The 19,489-nt window shown below is 33.9% G+C and overlaps 1 pseudogene; it reads right to left on the minus strand.

The window, feature by feature from the left end:
• Positions 1–17,714: 17,714 nt before the first annotated feature.
• LOC136273656 (uncharacterized) lies at positions 17,715–19,045 on the minus strand (annotated as a pseudogene).
• Positions 19,046–19,489: the final 444 nt, after the last annotated feature.

Raw genomic sequence — 19,489 nt, forward strand, 5'->3', positions numbered from 1 at the left:
AGGTTTTATCCTATCATATCCTATCCTGTAGCCAATCAGAGTCGAGGATACATTTCAGTTATTTTGCGAAACGAAAGTTGGTGTAACAATGTATTTTCAATGTCAATTTAATACGTTTTACAAGTTAAACCGTTTAAGAACAATTATTATATCAAGAACGCAGTGCGAGATTTCGATGCAATATTTGACAACGTCAGAAATAGATTCAGTATTTACTTCATTTAAAATCTGCACAGTAATAAAAGCTTGAATTTAAAAACGACCAATTCGGCATTTTAAACGATAAACATGTACACAAGAAACAGACATTGCGTCACGGTTCATATAAAGAAGTAAGGGGATAGTCTGTGGTCTGTATGGGGTCAGTAAAATGAGGTCGCCTTCCAAATCTGGGTCACCTGGGTGACTTATGACCTTGATAAATGAGGTCAATGTCAGGTCACCTGCTGAGGTCAGGGTAAGGTCCACCTGGATAATGTTCAAGTCACTAACAGTTTGGAGTCACCCTGATAATTAGTACATGCTTATGTCACCTTTTCGAGGTCACCTTGATATTTTCCAATATAAATATGTACGGCATATATCACAATGTGTTTTAAAACAGCAGTGGATGAATTTAAGAACATAGATTATAAGAAAGAAAGAGAAAAGGATATAAGAAATGTTTTACAGTAGGGAGCAGCTGTTAAAAAATTAGTTGATAATTACATTGAAAGTTATAGGAAATCTACAACTTGTGAATTTTGTAAAAATAACATTAAAATTACCTTTCCAAAGGAAACGTCAGATGACACAGTGATCTTCTTATAGAACTTGTTGAAGGTTGATGCATTAGACCAATCAGCCACATTCATAATGTCTTTCACGGAAAGTCCTGCTTCTAAAGCTGCTGAAGTAGATGCACTTCGAGTGGAATAGGCACCATATCCACTTATCCCAGATCTAATCAGCACAGACTTAATCCATCTGGCAATTGTACTTTAAGTCACTTGTTTGTGAGGTTTGAATATTGAGATAAACAATATTGAGCTACTACGCAAGTCTTTAGTTCTTTCAATTTAACATTGTAAAGTTGATGTAACACACAATTTCTTACACTTAGTGTAAGTTGGTAATACTACACGTTTGGCTGGCTTGCCAGGTCTTGAGGTTTTTGTAAGTTTTTTAATCACAAAAACTGCCTTTGATGGGAGGATCTTTAAAAATTTTAGATCCAAAAAAGCAATGGATTGTCCCCTATCTGCAGACACCAAAGCTATTAAAATAGCTAATTTATATTTCAAATCCTTAAGTGACAAATTGTCATTACACGGTAATGAATTAAGAAATTTCAAAACAACTGAAACATCACACACACAAGAATATTTTGGAACGGTAGGTTTTAAATTATATACACCTTTCATGAATTGAATAACAGCTGGGTGCTTTCCAACAGGAAAACAGAACTTTTAAAAAAGGTTTTAAAGTGTGTATCGTTATCTTTTGAAAGGTATTTCCGTATTAACTGCCCTGTCTTGTTTGGTCAGGGTTGCTTCATCCGACTGAGGGACATTCTCTGTTTTAATTGTTGTTTCCGTCAAAGGGACGGTTGCTGGTTTTCCATTTCCATTACTATTCAGTAAAGGCCTTAGCACGGAAGTCGTTCCTGCATCCTCCGTCTTTGCCTCAGTCTTAGAGGTTTGATTATCAAAACAGGAAGTCCTTTTTAAGAAATTGACCAAATTCAATAACCAACCTTTTAAAAAAAAAAATTCATAAAACAACATTTGAGCAAAGTACTTAACTTAATTACAGAGATACAATGATGGACAAATTCGGAAACTTTAATCCTAAACTTTAAATTAATAATGATGGTAAAAATAAATAAATGAATCCTTCTTAAAAATGTTGTTCCATACCTAGAAGATGGTGAAACTTGTCTGTTGATTTGTTCCCATAAATTTTCAAATTCATGAGATGTTTCCAAATCACTGTTTAATCAACAAAATAAGAGAAAATAAATGCATGTATTTGCAAGACTATTAATCGAACACACACACAAACCCTCATCCTCACGCACACACCCTCTCACACATGTCTGCACAGAGTTTTTCTTTGACATTACACAAACCTTGTAAGAATCGATAGATATATTTTAACGCATTTAGTTTTTAAAATTTTGTTTAATAAAAAGCTTAGATAGTTAATTTTAAAACGACGTATAACATGTAATAATTCTTACAAGGTGTTTAATTATTTGTAAAAAGTTTAACATGTTAAAAATTAAAATCTAAATGCCGGAGTTCTTGATTATTTTGTGTAATTACTTATAAAAGCATTTAAGAAATTATTTTTTACTTACAATAAATCGGAGAAATCCGCCATGTTGACTACCTGATGATTAGCTGCTTTCAGAAAACCGAGTGGTAATTTTTTCTGAATTAATCTATATTTTATACGCTGCAAAATTGTGTGTAGGATTAAGCCAATGTCACTCATTAAACCGATTTTTTGCGTCTCTCTTTTTCCCCACTCCCTTTCTCTTTTTTATGGCGTCGAGCGAAGCTCGAAAGCCATCAAGGGATCGTACGTCCGGAAGTTTGCAATTTTTAAAGAGCCAAACAACTCAAATGAGTGCAAAGTTTTCTTATGTGTTTGAAGAAAAAAAGATGACATACTTCAACTTCGAGCAGAAGTGTACGTCAACAAAACGAGTTGGCGGATACGAAATGGTTATTGTCTTTGAAAATGTTCATATTTTATTGTAAACAATATGTCTGGGTTTCAGCGGACGAATACACCTGCACGGAGACACATGCGATAGTTAGGCCTACATACTCAATTTGGTTATGAAATATTCCAGCCTGCACAACAGATTATTTTGTATCAATATCGAATATTGACAATGCACAAAAGTTTGACCTTTCAGAAACATAACTTCCTACATTGAGCGATAAGTATATATACAACCAAAAGTTATTTTTAACCAACTAGTGAACTACTTTCACCTTGTAAACAACGTGAATGGGTGCTTTATCTTACCCTGATCTTTTCGGCCCATGTCATTTGGACCCATGTGAATTTTAAATCAAATTGATAATACAAGATAGTGTGTTTATCTGCAGTATACAAATTACAATATATAGAATTAAACACAATTATAATTTAAATATTTAATTCTATATTAATAGAGAGAAAAAAAATTAACTCCTAAGATATTTCTAAACTTAGATTTTTAATTAACATTTCAAATTTTTTTTAGGAATTAGGTGAGTCAATTTGTAATGAATTGTAATTTAATTAGTTATGTGATAAAAAAAAACAATTTTTTTGAGATCCCTGAAGTGGTTTTCCTCTTTTTGCTTCTTGTTTGAGTGGAGGGCTTCTGACCTCGCTTAGGTGGCATGGCTGTTTACCTAGAAATCCGCAATCCACCACGGGCCCGTACACACACTGTACCGATCTTCCAGTAAATTCAAGTTGTATAAATCCGGATGTTGTATAAATCCGGATGAAAATCCATGTAGCGTCCTAAACGAGTCATAAACGAATGTCCTAGTAAACTAATCCTGAGGAAATGCGGGTCGCCCATGTTGTGGCACACTTCTCCCAACCGGTACAAACCGGATTGCGCCCTTATAATAGGACGAAAAGGCACTCACTATTAATCTGCTGGATTGAAGTATTTCCACACGATTTCCAACTGAATACAATGGCAAACAGCTTAAAGATAACGGAAATAAACGTTTCACTGGAGACAGTGTGCAAATGCACACGAAACGTACAGTTTTGTCCCAAATTATCTTCTTTAAATAAAGCGTGGCGTTCTCCTCTAGTGAATGATCACGTGGTCTAGAGGAGCCACGCTGATTGGTTTAAATATCATCCTACCCAGATAGTATTACATTTAGGATCTTGACCTAGAGATAGCACCAATTACATAATCTACAAATGCCGAAATAGGAGACTTAACTAGAAAACTGACCAGTCAGGAAGGGCCCCGCTATGACAATCAATATAGAGAAGTGAAAAAAAACTTTGAATCCATCCTCTTTATATTAACAATGATGAAAAATAAATGCCCGGCATAAGATGTAAAGAACTGCAATATATAGGATCTCATGATTTGTAGTTGGATATGATTTTCATCCAACAATTAAAGTGTTAAACTGAGGGGTAAAAATATAAGGGTGCAGCTCATGGAATGAGAGTTTAATTTGATTACATTTAAAAAAAAAATTGAAAATTATAAGTAACAACTGTATTTTTAAAATTTCAAGATAATTCCTGAATGTCCAAAAACTCTAAATGGTAACCTTGTATCTGCATAAAACAGGGATAACCTCATGTCTTATAAAAAAAAACCTAAATTAAATGTGTATTTAAAAAAGATTTGAACAGGTGTTTTATAAAATGCAAGCCTTCAGTGAATGCAAATACATTGTATCACCCAGGGTTGACCTCAACAGTTGCATACAAAGGTGTTCATTAATCTTCATATGACAGTTAGAGATAAGCCTCTAAATTTTCTGCAGCAGGCAAGATAATTAATCCCAGGGGGTGAATTGTTCTGCTCTCTCATCCTTTTCTTTTAAATTTACAATAAGATTTTTTTTCAGAAATGACAGAATGTGGTTATTATCTGATTACCTGTTAAAATTAACAGCATTAAGGCAGAAAAAAATAAAATAAATAATTAAAAAATAAAATAGTGGTAAAGGATATCTTAATATATATCTTGATTTTAGAATTCAATAAAATTATCATAAATCATTGTGTACGGTATTTTAACCAAAATAAAGTATGAATATTATATTTGAAATCCATATTTCAAAGAATGTACACAATACTACACATCATTCAAAATTGACCTTAACTTCAAAACAAAGTTCCTTTGCAGACACAGGCAGTGCAGTAATTAATCTCAATGTGACAGATAAAGATAAAGCTTAGGATTTTCTTCCTGTGGAAGGTTAATTAATCCCAAAGGACAAATATTGCACAGCCTTCCAAGTATACAATGGTAACATTCTCAGAAGTTATCTCTCTTTGCCCATTCATTCTTATGCATAGTTAAGGAATCTACCCCACCACCCCAGCTCCAAACCAAAAGACATAGAGAACCACACTTAGCATCAAAATATGTATTTCTGTCTACTGAACTACCATACCAAATTTGAACTTGATTGGGCTACCATAAAAAAAATTATTAGAAAAAAACAGAAAATTTGTGGACGGAAGAGTGACAGACGGACGGACGGACAGAAGGACGGACGGACAGAGTGATTACTATAGGGCACCCGCAAATCCTTGCGGGGCCCTAATAAATGTAAACAAATATCGTTTGTGATAAAAGAAGAAGAAAACACATGTCACATTAAAGGTATTATCAGTAAACATAATAATAACTACTATATTTATTTATATAAGCCTATATCTGGATTTTAAACACATTTTTTCTATCTATATACGTATACCATAAAAAAGAGATTCTTCGGCTACTAAAGTGTAGTACTTCCATCGTTTTCCTTTAAATGTGGTTAAGATCTTCACGTTGGATGTGTCAATTTCTTAATCGCATCTCGCAACTAGAACGTCCCGCACCTCTTCTTCTCCAGAGTTCAAAATCCTTATACAAAGCATAGCGACAAAGTCAACACAGTGTCCGCATTGAATGGGATAGCCGCCTAAGCCGGCAATGGTTGGCAAAATCGCCAAATACAATCGTAAAAATAGCTTGACGACATGCATGATTCTCTTTAATATGGCGTGTCATCCACGCCAGTGCCAGTTATGACGAAAAGTCTGTCAATTAAGACTCCCCCAGAGACCCCCATGGGTATCGGTTCTTCCATCAGGACTATTGTCAGTGGCACTCCATTTACTTGGAGTCCAACAGATACCTCCATAGATAGCAGTTCTTCCACCAGGAACAGTGATCAGGGGTTTAATTTGGAATTTTAACTGCTTCTGATCTTTCACTTAGAAATTTGAATTGTTTCTAAGCATCTCTGATATCGGCTGTTTTTATATTGGACTTTGACTGTATCTGTGCTCCAAATGCATTTGACAACTCTCTTCTTCACTGGTCCAGTGAACACGGGTGTGTGTTTCGATATCTTTGTCCAAACACAGCTGATCCTATTCCACCTGTTAATTTTTATCATCATAAGCGACGACTAATGTTAGTGGTCAATAAATAGCCGGACCCGTTTTGTTATAACATCCAGACGACATCGCGGCGGGAAATATTCGCGACGACGAGGCCCTCGCGAAAATTTCTCGCCGGCGAATAATAGTTGGTTTATTATTATAATATAATTTGATAAAAGTGGTCTCATAAAGGTGATGTCTGCCACAATGAGCTCTGTAATCTTTTTTTACCTATGTTTAATTTATTAACAAAAGAAAGAAAATAAATTTAATGTAAAACTAACAATGTAATAACAAATACTCAATCAAAATATTGACATGTGCAGAACGAGTGGACTCTTAGCCCCTTCATGCCTCTGATTATATTTCCAATTAAAAGAATTGGATATTTGGCCAGCCAAAGAGTTAATCATGGCGCATATGCCAGCAGATTTTTCTGTGCAATAAGTTATACTTTATCAAACAGAAATTACCATCCAAAAACCATCTAATGTTGACAGTCAGTCTACAACATGGTCAAATTATAGACATAAAACACTCTAAAGGTTATGATAGGGTGTACTCAAAAAGGTTTAGTTTGTTTCATATCAGATGCATATGGGGGAGGGGATCTACAAGTGATCATCAAATTATTGAAAGGTCTGATCTCGTAAAACCTGAAAAAAAAATGTTTCAGTTTAGTTACGGTATTATGGCAGACAGGGGAATAATGGTACAATACCCGTTTGCAAACCTAGATGTTTATGTAAATACTCCAATTATGCTCAGTGAAAGATCTCAACTAGAACCCAATAGATTGGTAAAATATAGTCGAATGACCTTTAAAAGAATCCACATTGACAGAATTAGACCCGTTTGCAAACCCAGATATTTAGGTAAATACTCCAACTTTGCTCAGTGGAAGATCTCAACTTGAACCCAATATATTGGTAAAATATAGACGAATGACCTCTAAAAGAATCCACATTGAGAGAATTATAGGACTGGCCAAAAGTTACAAAATTATGTCAAAAGAAATGTACCAAAAAGTAGGGTTCAACTTGGTGCTAGAATTATATATATTTGCTCTGCCTGCAAATATCAGAGAGAGCATTGTAGACAAGTATGCATGAGCCCAAGGCCAATGTATTAAACACAATGTATATATTCACTTGAAGCTTTGTTCTTAATTAATTTCAAGAGGGCGGGCAAGAATATCAATAATTTTCAAGGATATATCAATAATTTTCAAGGATATATGAATTACCAATTCATTTATTCATATTTCAGATATATTCATTTAGCATGTACATGTGACAAGTGCTACTACTAAGTGAACATTGCATCTTGTTAAATCGTGACTATAAGAATATTTACCGTCGTCCATATAGTTTTAAATGAAATTATACAATTTTATTATATGCAAGAGGCAATGAATGGTCTAAAGTGTTTTTCATAAAAACTGTCCAATTTTGGTATAAGTGCACTCTTATAGTAATTTTCGTCCAAAGTTATTTCTTGAATGAAAAGATCAACAAAAGTGTACACAACAAAGAAACATTTTGCATAGCTAGAGATGTACATTTGAAATTGATCATAGTATTGATGTCCAACAACTAGAACAATTTTATCATTATACCCCCGCTCAGAAGGAGAAGGGTGTATACTGTTTTACCCGTGTGTGTGTGTCCGTTACACAAATTTTCGTCAAAGATATCTCAGCAACTATATATCGCAGATGATTGAAATTTTAACACACCTGTACCTGAACTTAAAATAGTAATGTTCAGGAATCTTTGGCCTAAATGAATTTTCTGCGTAGGGCTTCCACAGTTTTGCAAAGGGTTTGTGACATGCTAAAATGACATATATAAAACTATTGATTGTAGGTCATATTTCACCAAATTATAATCATTTTCACTGTAAAAGAGTAGTACTGCACTTGCAGTGAAGTGGTCTTAGGAAAATAATGTGCATTGTCACGGCACAAGGTATGCCGGTAAGATATTGTTTTTTATTTATCATGTTAACAGATAAGTGCACATGTAATAAAATCATGTCAAGCTTGGTCCAAACAAATTAATTGCCTCTCAAGTGATTATTTTTAAAGTGCATCTCCCATGCTGTAGTTATAATGTTTGTTAAGCAGAGGGTTATTGCAAAATTAATATATTTGACAGGCATTGCCATAAACGTTACATTAATCTTTTACAAGAAAGTCAAACCATATAATTGTCAACAAATCAAGACATTGGTCACACAACAACGGTTCCATGACTGACAAACTAACATATGAGATATACATATATAAAAATTAATAAGACTCCAGAAGGATTTTTTTAAAAAATTTTCCTTATGACGTTTGAACGACAAAGTATATAACGAACATACAGATCTTAAAATGGATTTACATGCAGTCTTACACACTCGTACATTATAGCATATGATATGCACTAAAAAAAATTCAAATGGACATGGTCACGATTTTGGTCAAAATTATTTTTCCAATTTTTAGACGGTGGCTATAAATAGCCACGGTCTATTGCTACGGTCCTGACCGGAAGAGTATTTCTCACGGGGACCCTAGCGGATAACGAACGATAACTCTGTTAGGTATGCAGTGTTACACGCAATGTTTTATCTTTGTGTCGATTTCAGTTTTATAACTAATTTTAATCTTATCAGATATTTCAAGCATTATAGCTGCTAATCATTTTGTACAGATATGTAAATAATTTATGAAATTGTGTTTTATTTTAAATGAGCCGTTACCCTGTCTGCTTACGCGGTATCGATAATTTATGCACCAACTGCTAGTTGTGACGTTAAACTCTGTATCAGGACTGCATAAACTATATCTCTGCGATAATTGGCTAAGAGATCTCTCAATAATCGCTTCTTGGTTTTTTTATGATGAAAACAATTGTCAGAAACACACACAATTTAAAAAGGTTTGCCATTTCATATTACATACTTGCTTCATCGATAAATTCATTCATTTTCAACGCATTGGTTTTAGTTGAGAAAGAATATTTATTTTTTTGTAGCTTTTCTGAAGAATTCACAAGAGATACTGATAATGAATATTAGATAAAATACATTTTATTGAACTTCAACCGATCAATGGCACACTTTCTTCTACAAGTGTTCATGTGTTCTTTTAACAAACAAAAAACTTGAAATTTACGATACAAATGTGTTTAATTTTGGACTATCCTGTGATTTACCTAATTTTGTAACCCACTCAGTCTGTAGGAACATTAATATTATTACAGGCACCTCAATATTCATCAGACAATATTTACTACCGATGTTGACGCTTTACTTGCTGTTGACTTTCTCTCAAACACGCTAATCGATCGATCGACCTCGGATTGTAAAATTCACGTGCAAATCAAGTCGCCATTTTACATGTACATGTATAAACAAACAACATTTTACGATGTTTCAAAGATTTTCAGTTCAGATTTTTTGTAAAATAAGGGATTAAAGACATGCTGTAAAACGTCTTGTGGATTTCACGGCGTATCAGCTCGTGTATCTCTAATTTGCAGCAAACGCTAGCTTTTTTTGTGAGAAAAAACAATCGGTTCATGTCATGCAATATTCCATATACATTTATGATACATTGTGAACGGTAATGTAAGATATAATAATTTTGTTCACTTAACATATTCTGACGAATTTTTCACACTAAACTGAAATAACGCAATTTGACGAGCGAAGTACAATCTGTGACTTTAATCCATCTGCTATTAGAGAACCTTTTCTTTGGTTTGGGGGGATTTTTTCGCAAACAGATAACATTTATTTCACATGTACGTAAATATCAACCCTTTTGTTCTCAAATAATTTTTAACTCGCGAGTACAACTCTATTATGAGCTTTCTTCGACATTTGTTTCCATTTACAAATAGGCGGGCCTATATAAATGCGCCAGTTTGTTGCGATTCGCAATCGAAATAAGTGTCATCACTCAACGAAATGCTACATCGGCCGTAGCGTATACATCCATGCTATATTTGCGATAAATAATGAAACATGAAGGTAAAAGATGACTGTATTATTCTGCTGAGCTACAGAACTATATCTTTCCGGAAATATTGCCGGGATTTGCGGACCGTAGATCTATTGTAAAGACTATAGTACATGCAAAGAATAAAATGAAATTTATATACACAGCTGTACGATCAGAAAAACACGCGTTTAACTTGGATTTTTTTGTTTGGTGTTTTTAAAAACTAATTTTGAATAATTAATCTATATTTCTTGTAAGTTTACTAGAAAAGTTTAATGTTGCAAGTAAATTATGCGTGTTAAAGTGTACTGAGAAGCGATAAAATATACATGTGACTTTCCCAAATTCATTCAAATAATTTGAATAAATCTATAGCTAAATACAATTAGACAAATGTAATTTAAAACGTTGATTAATGAAACTGCCGCGACTGAATATTAATTGTTTGATATTTTTTTCTCAATTTTTTATTCACTTTCGTTGTGAGGAAATGGAAATAATCCACTACAGTCGAAGATAAAATATTGATTGACTTTTCTGTTTCATGATGACGTGCATTCCAAAAGCAAAACCAGTTTTATCAAACAGGTTCTTGAAAACCATTCCGTTTTCTGTACACCTAAATTTATAACTGACTATGAGGACAAAAGCAAGTGTGATGATCCACAAGCAAGTGTGATGATGCAACTTTTTCCACGTGAAGAAATTGAGGGAAAATGCTGTCGAGAGGGAAAATAAACAACTACATGTATGCCCAAATAGTTAGTAAAAACCTGATAAGTATTTTATCATACTAAAGCTTTATTTGTTCTCGTTACTTTGAGAAATCTACAATATCTTTAAAGTCCAATCCACACTTTTCAAAAGTTGTTCCCCTTTGCAGGGTCAACCCAAAGGTCAAAAGGGAAATAACCAATATTCCGCTTCTTTATACAATCAAATAGTTTGGCGTACCGTGATTAAATCGCTTTGGATTTGATTTATTCATTCAATATGTGGTGGCAACCCACATATTTAATAAGTCATTCTGGGGCAATCAAAATACATTTGTGTAGTACATGTATTTAATATCAACTGATATAGATACAAACATATAGATACAAGCATATAGATGCAAACTTCTATACTACAAAGGCTACTGATATAAATCTATGGATTTTCCCCAAAAGATGACGATAAAGAGACACAACATTTGTAAAATGTGGATTGTGAACACAACTACGACTTCCACAGAATTATCCATTTATGTAACTCACGACCAGTTGTGCTAGTACATGTATGAGGCGCTGGCTGTGGATTTTCGACAACAATAATTTACATACATGTAATATGCCACTTTCAAACGGCGCCACCGTCTAACAGTACTTTCAGTACTTTGATAAATATTTACAATGCTTACGAAAGGCATCTTGAATAGGAAACCGAAATTTTAGTGTCATTTGTTGAGTTATAAGCGAGTTACAGAGCATTAAATTCTCCGCTATGTAAACAAAGCGTTTGTTTACATTTTGAACGTTGAAGTATAAATTTCAGTTTTAGACATCAAACGAATGTTTTAAACATTAGGAAATGTTTGTCTATGGTTAAGTTAAATAAAAAGATAAACAGATAAGCTTGAAAAAGATTTTTATTACTTGTATAGTGAACCTATGTGAATAAATACAGGGCACGAGCCTTGTTTACAAGACAAATAATTGATAGCCCTGTATCTTGCTTATAACTCTACGAATGACTCAATTTTTTTACAGTCATTAATGAATTGTAAAATAATAAATACATAATATGAAATTGAACTAAAATCGTGACCGTGCCCCTTTTAAAAAATCATTTTTTGTAAGCTAGAATAAAACAATAACCAAACATTCAAAGCAAGTCCATGATAAAAAAAAATAATTAAGGTAATTAAACTGCCATATTCTTCATGCTGGCTAAATAACCAAACACAAAATGCTGCAAATGATATTTACTTCAATTAACTTTAAACAATTACAACTCATTCAATATCAAAACATAAAAGTTTAAAATGGATGCGGAAGTAGTTTGAAAAAAAAATCGTTGTGCATGTGCATCACACAATAAATAAGGATCAATAATTAAGAACTTCGAAAACATATCATTTCAAATGTCAAGTGATTTTAAAAAAAAAAATGGCATGCATGATGTTTTTCAAAAATTCTATACTAATTTGTATTTTTTTTCTTAGTGGTTGTATAGACAAATCTAATGGACCTTCTGCTGTTGTGATTATAAGTTTATTGATTACCTAATGTAACAAGTAAAAATATCCTGTTTTTACACTGAAAAAAATTGTCTTTCAATATTAGATATAAAAAAAATGATAACGGCAATATAACCATACTGCACAAACATAAAAAAAATATTCTTTTCAACAAGTCTCACCTTAGACAACTCTTCCCCTTTTTCTACGGAAAAACATGATCATGTCAATATTTTTATCACTTTCACACTGTACATGATTTTCACAGTACATGTGTTCACACATACTCCTTACACTGCTATTTCGTGTTCTTTATCTTGACTTCTGTTTTCTTTACACACTAAAACCACTGAAAAATTCTACAGCTAAATCATATTGATCTTGTCTTCAAAAGATATTTCAGTCATTATAGAAATGCATAAAATGTAACAATGTCGTAATAACACAACCTTAATTAGAAACAGCAATAACTCGATAGACTTCCATCTATGGAAGGAGTATAATCTGGAGTATGATCTGGACCATCCATAACTTCATCTGATGCATGCATATGTTGAACATGACTGTCAGCAACTATTCCATCTCTGGATAGAGTATAATCTTGAGTATGATCTGGACCATCCAAAACCTCATCTGATGCATGCATATGTTGATCATGACTGTCTGCAACTATTCCAACTCTAGAAAGAGTATAAATTGGAGTATGATCTGGACCATCCATAACTTCATCAGATGCATGCACATATTTAACGTGACTGTCTGTAACTATTCCATCTCTGGAAGGAGTATCATCTTGAGTGTGATCTGGACCATCCATAACTTCATCTGATGCATGCTTATGTTGAACATGACTGTCTGTAACTATTCCATCTATGAAAGGAGTATAATCTGGAGTATAACTGTCAATTATTGATTCCTCAAACACTTTAGAACTGCATAAATTATAACCCTGTGGGAATAACACACCCTTGGTTAGAGAAAGCAATATCTATGTAAACTACAACACAAAGTTGCATATTTTTTTTTGTTGGACATAAACACACAGTTCGCAAAATGTGCAAAATTTAGCGCAACTTCACTCTCAACATATCTCGACTTGTATCATAATTGTTGAACATTGTCGATGCAACCATCTAAGTTAACTCGATACAAACAAGACACATTTCTATTCTAAACAAATTATTTACATTGCAAAAGCTGTACATGTTATCTTTTCGGAATAAAACATCCACGATTACCTACAATGACAAAATGTGTGAACATAAATAACTACAGGTCAAACGTACAGTAAAATGATCAACTTAATATAGCACACTGTCAAAAAATATATCAACACAAGGCGTAAACGAAATGCACGGAACCCAAAATGCATTGTCTGCCGGCTCACCAACGATTTGAATTAAATATTTTAATTCTTTTTTCTTCGTTGAAAGATTTAACGGATGCTGTCCGTACGAAAAAAAAACAACTGTTCAGGTAGTTCGCTGATGAATTTTGTTATCAAATCTCTCTTGGGTTTTGCAGGTGGGAACCCTTTTCCATGATCATACTATGAAAATCGTCCAAGGGTCGTTAAGATAACCTCAGAGATTCGAAACCTGCTCTCTCAGTAACCATATCGGGATCAATCATTCCCTGTTTTGCATATTGCTCGGTAAATGCATTCTTTAAGGCAAACCATGTGCGTTTTACAGAGGTGTCTAACAAATTTAACGCAAGGTAAAGCCGGTCCCGATAGATGAAGATGGAAATCTGCAACACGTCTATTATCAGTTGTAAGACTTTAGTAAAAATAAAAAAAATTCAAATTCCATACGAAAGTTTTTGACATTTTCGGAACTAAATCCACTGATTTTTTTTTTCAAAAGAAACTGTGTCCGAAGTTGATGGAACATTGTTTCCTCGTGGATAATTTTGTAAACTTCGAGGATTGAAATCATCTAGACCTGCTTCCAAATTGATTACAGTAAGATGTGTACTGAAATTACTGTTTTGTCCTCGTACAGGCGTAAACATTGTCTTTAACTCAATACATTAACACAAAAATAGTCCAAAGAAGCACAATGCGAGTTAAAATTCACCAGCATGTTGTGATTACGTAATATCCGGTTTTAAAATTTATTAAAGTCCAAAATCACAATTAAACAATCATCCTTTTAAAAAGAAATTCTAAGTCAGAGTGTAAAATAATTATTAATTCCTCAAGTCTCATTTTTGACAACTCCTCCCCTTTTTCTATAAAGGTCATATTAAATAACTTAAAGATGGACCCAGAATTTGGGGTCAAATACATTTATTCTCAGAACAGGATACAAGAAGGCTTTATCATAATAAATTCAAAGACACGCCAGTCTAAGATCTGACCATCAATCAGAAAAACGAAAATAAACAAATGGCAATAAACAGGGGATCCCTGTGAGAAATGGATGAGGGAGATGTCAACATGAGAGATCACAAACAGATGCGGCACGGTATTTCTGTATGATCGAACAAATTAAATTTCAAACATAAAGTACTACTCAGCTAACAAAAGAAAATTAAGTCAATATAACAAAGTTGTGTCTATCAATAAAATAAACCTACGTATATAACACTGCATATAAGTTACTACTGTAAGTTTCTTTTTTTTTTTTTTAAATGTTTCGCTGCTGTCATTTAATCCTGATGCTTCGGAATGTAAACAGGATAAATCCAAAGGCATAACACAATCTTCAAATGCAATCTCTCCTTGTGCAGAAGCTATTGATAACCGTGATTTACTTGCGCATGGAATAGCGATGTTTTCCGGAGCAAAGGCATCGATATCTGTGATGTAACATGTAGAATAGCAATTTCTTCTGAAGCAGAAAACATTTTTAAGAAGGGAGAGGCAACAACTTCATAGGATCTCTGTAAAGGTGCAAGTGCTGGAGTGATTACTCCCACAACGATTTCTGCTCAAATCCCAACAAATAAATGACATTTGCATTTCTTACCTGAACTCAAACATTGTAGTTGTGACATCTTCGCTAGACAAGGGTTTACGATCCACTCTGCTCCTCTACAAACCTTAGCAGATTTAGCCGATTCTGTAAAGAAATCAAATGCGCCGCCTATCGTCGTAATCGAGTTATGTCCCTTGAATGTTTTCATTGTTTGACCAATGAAAATCTTCGTAACATAAGGTAAAAAAAATATGACGTATTCAACAATGGCGGCCTCCACAGAACATCAAGAAATAATTTGCAAACGATTTAAAATACAGTCTTTGACAGATAAACAATAAAAAACCATCAGTGCGATTGAACAAGCAAAATATGTGTTTCTATGTAACAGAACAGGTAGTGGAAAGTCGTTAACCTACGAGTACTTTCCAGTGCTACATCCAGGAAAATGCGTTGTTGTCGTGGCCCCCTTGTTAAGTGTCATGCAGGAACAATGTTATAAACTCAACAGTCTGGGTTTTAAAGCTACTTTTATCGGTAAAGACTTTCGAGAATCCGGTGCATTAGAACAAGGTGCGCTTGATTTTGTGTTTGGCAGTCCAGAGTCCTTCATTAATAACAGCAACTGGAGAGAGATGTTGAAGTCCGAAATTTACCAAAGTAAATTACAGTTGATTGCTGTTGATGAAGCCCATACTGTTACACAATGGTAAGCAAATATAATATTATTAATTTTCCTTTCGGAGTTTCCTTTTACTGGAAATAAAACCAGTCTTTAAAATGCTGTCAAATAGTGTTTTTATAGAAATGTGCATCTGTAAAGTACTGTGACTTAAACATTTTTGATAATTATACACGCAAATCTATCAATTTCTTGAAACATGTAGTATACAGAATATACTCAAGCCCTTGTTTCTTTATCTTCGCTAGCCAAGGGTTTACGATCTACTCTGCTACTTAGACATGTTAAAGTAGTAGAGTTGATAGTAAACCCTTGGCTAGCGAAGATTTCGTTTCTTACAATAAACATTTCAGCAAGATTTTTCATTCTTTTGTATTGTTTAAGGGGTTAAGGTGATAAAGATGGAGAGCCCTTCCGAGAGGCATTTGCAAACATAGAGGAGGTACGGTCAATCTATCCAAAGGCAACTCTACTTGCGTTAACTGCAACATCTGGACCTAGTCAGCGTAGAAGAATAATGAAAATGTTATCCTTTCGTTCAAATTCTGAAATCATATTAGATTCACCAGATCGGAAGAATATTAAAATCATTTCAGTGTGTATTCCTAATTCTGACAATTTAGAAAAAAGTTTTCAAATGGCTAATTGACAGTGTGAGGTTGAACAAAGTTAAAACTAAGAGACATGTAGTTTTTTGTGAAAGTATTTCTGGCGCATCAAAAATCTACACAACCTTTGTGAAACATTTTGGAAATGACTGTGAATTATTTGAAATGTTCCATAGCAAGACTGATGAGAAAGTAAAAGAAATTATTTCTAAAGACATGAGTAAAGATGGCAATATCAGGGTTTTGATCTGTACAAATGCTGCAGGTATGGGCGTTAATTTTCACAATGTGCATCATGTTGTCCATTATAAACTACCTAGAAAATTAGATACACTTGTGCAGCAGATGGGAAGAGCAGGGAGGGATGGACATTTATCTGATGAACTGATAATGTATTAAAGTAACAAAAATCACCTTAAAAGGGTTGAACGCGAGCTTGTTCGATTGGCTAAAGATGATAGTAAATGTAGACATGAACTCCTATGTGAAGCATATCTTTCACCTAACAAAAAAATATTACCATCTCATGACTGTTGTGAAGTTTGTGAAAAAAGTTGTGATTGTAAAAGTGATCTGTGTCCTCGAAGACATGAATATTTTAAAACATAAAATGAAGATAGTGCATCAGATTCTGAAGATGAAATGACCAGATTTGTTAGCGACAAAGAAAAACAATTAATACATGATAAACTGGTGTTTTATAAATCACAAATGTCCATAGATTGTATAATAGATTTTAAAGTAGTGCTCGGACTAACAAATGAAGTTCTCAACAAATTGGTGCAAAGCAGCGATTCAATATTTACACCTGATGATGTTATGAAAAAGTTTCCAATATGGTCAACTGATACAGCTACTGAAGTCAGTAAAATTATCTCTGAAGTTATTGGCGACTCTGATATGTATAATTTTGCAGAAGACACTGAAGAGTCAGATTGATATTTTGGAATAAATAAGCTTTATTTTCAATAGTTTGGTGTTACTGATTTAACTTTAATAAGAGTTTAATAAACCATTGGCACTGTGATAAACTGAAATTATATTTCCAGGTACATTATATATTAATTTTTTCTGTATACTATAACATAAATGCATCTAAACAAAATAATTATCATTTGAATCAAAAATTCTTTACATTCTTTTGTCTTTTTTTTTATACAATCCCATATGATAATCTTTCCTTTTGGCTTTAAATCCATTTATGTAATTCAAAAACTTTAACACGTAAAAATAGGTCCTGAAAATTAGGAAATGCATGGAATTGCCTTCCAGGCACATTGTCAAAAACTTCTGCCATCTTGAGTTGGTCAATAATTAACTCGACATCAGCCTTCTTGGATGTTTCAGCTCGAGTTGTCCCTTTTGGTTTCATGTTAATCTCTTTCATCACGTTCTGTTTTATTTCATCTTGCACCTGCAGTGATAAGGCTGCTTTTTTCGCACTTTGAAATGTAACATTTGCTCCTTGTGAGCGCACTTTATCCTTTAATCTATGGACCATGATTTCCACAAGATTATCATTTGAAATGTTGTGGCCGGTGCCACCAGAAAGATTTGATGTACAGTTCCACTTATATTCATAAGCATCTTTTGGACTTTGTATGCAAGAGTAATATGCATAGAATCTAAACAACCAGATTTGGTATTTGGTGTGGCGACTTACACCTGAAAGTAACATTTGAAACTTTGCATTGGTCATTATCCTGTCACCATCACCCATATAGTATCCATCATTGGTGTCCTTAAGCAGTAGTAGACATTTCATTAATGAGGCCCTGTATATCGCAATTCGATCTGGTTTCTTGTCTTCTTCAGTATCATTTTCAATGAAATCCCACAGATGTTTGTCCTTGAGGTGTCTTCTTAAATGCCCCACTTTCTTATACTGGTTGCCACAAGATACACAGACATACTTTTTTAGCTCAAGATCAAGCAAGTCTCGGATTTGCTGACTTTGGACATCTAGTGCCTGTACTCTCTCCTCAAATCTTCCCAAATCTATAAAGACATGGAAAACTAAACAGTCACCTACATTGAAATCATTCATACACAACAGACCTACATTTAACCTTGTACTTAGACTGCTGTTTTAAGTTTTTATACCCCCGCACCGAAGGAGAGGGGGTATACTGTTTTACCCTTGTGTGTCTGTCCGTCCGTCTGTCTGTCCGTCCGTAACAAAAATTTCTGTCGCATTTATCTCGGCAACTGTTTATCGCAGATGCTTGAGATTTTTACACAGTATTTGTATAGGCATGCCATATCAGTAGTATGAAGGGGGACATTATACCCCACTTTGAGGTTCAAAAAATTTGAGGTTCAGTGTAGACCAGGAAGGTAATTAGGGAGGAGCGTAGCAGGAAGTTGATAAGTAGTATTAATGCCGTTCCAACGGAATACAACAGATGACTTTATTTAATTAAACCTTGAAATATCAATTGTATTGAGTATATTAAACAATCGTGACTCTCGGTGAAATACTCTTGTAACAGCTTGATCACACTTGTTCTCATGTAAACAATAATACTAGTAATATATTAAAACTATTCAGAGTAATATGGTGTATTAAAAAAGAGAAACAAATCTGATTTTTTAATAAAAATGATTTTATTCAAATATATAGACATATTAAAATCGAATCCACGTTGTTTGAAGTCTGTAACGAGATTTTGCTTTAATGTTTTTATTTTCAATTGTTTTTTTCTTTTTGAACACTGGCTTTTCTGTGATAAGCGATTCCTCGGATTCCTTCGTAGATAGATTGGCTGATGTTGTTTCAGGCTTTATCGAGTCCTCGGATTCGGTCTGAGTTGACATGTCATGGTTCTGTGATTCCTCCGGGTGTGGTAGGGCTATCATGTTTTCAGATACATTTTCTGCCACGACTCTCTCCGCGTCTGCTTCGGAATTCGCGCGATGTGTCTCCTG

This window comes from Magallana gigas, chromosome 1 (genome assembly GCF_963853765.1).
Source record: "Magallana gigas chromosome 1, xbMagGiga1.1, whole genome shotgun sequence".
Classification (NCBI taxonomy): domain Eukaryota; kingdom Metazoa; phylum Mollusca; class Bivalvia; order Ostreida; family Ostreidae; genus Magallana; species Magallana gigas.